Source organism: Arachis ipaensis, chromosome B02 (genome assembly GCF_000816755.2).
Source record: "Arachis ipaensis cultivar K30076 chromosome B02, Araip1.1, whole genome shotgun sequence".
Classification (NCBI taxonomy): Eukaryota; Viridiplantae; Streptophyta; class Magnoliopsida; order Fabales; family Fabaceae; genus Arachis; species Arachis ipaensis.
Window position 1 is genome coordinate 1,914,422 of NC_029786.2, and position 245 is coordinate 1,914,666.

The following is a 245-nucleotide window of genomic DNA, read 5'->3' on the forward strand; positions in this document are numbered from 1 at the left end:
TACAAAAAGATCTTTTTATCTATCAATTATGTTTGGATATAACAATATAAAAATATTTTTTTATTTATTTATTATATGAAAAACATCTTTTTTTTAAGAAAAATATCTTTTTTTGCTTTTCAAAAAAGATTTTTTTTTCTACTGCTTTTATTTTTACTACTAAAAATTTGTCAAACACACTAAAAAATAAAAAAGATATTTTTTTATTGAAAAAAATTTTTTTTATCAAAATAATGACACATAAA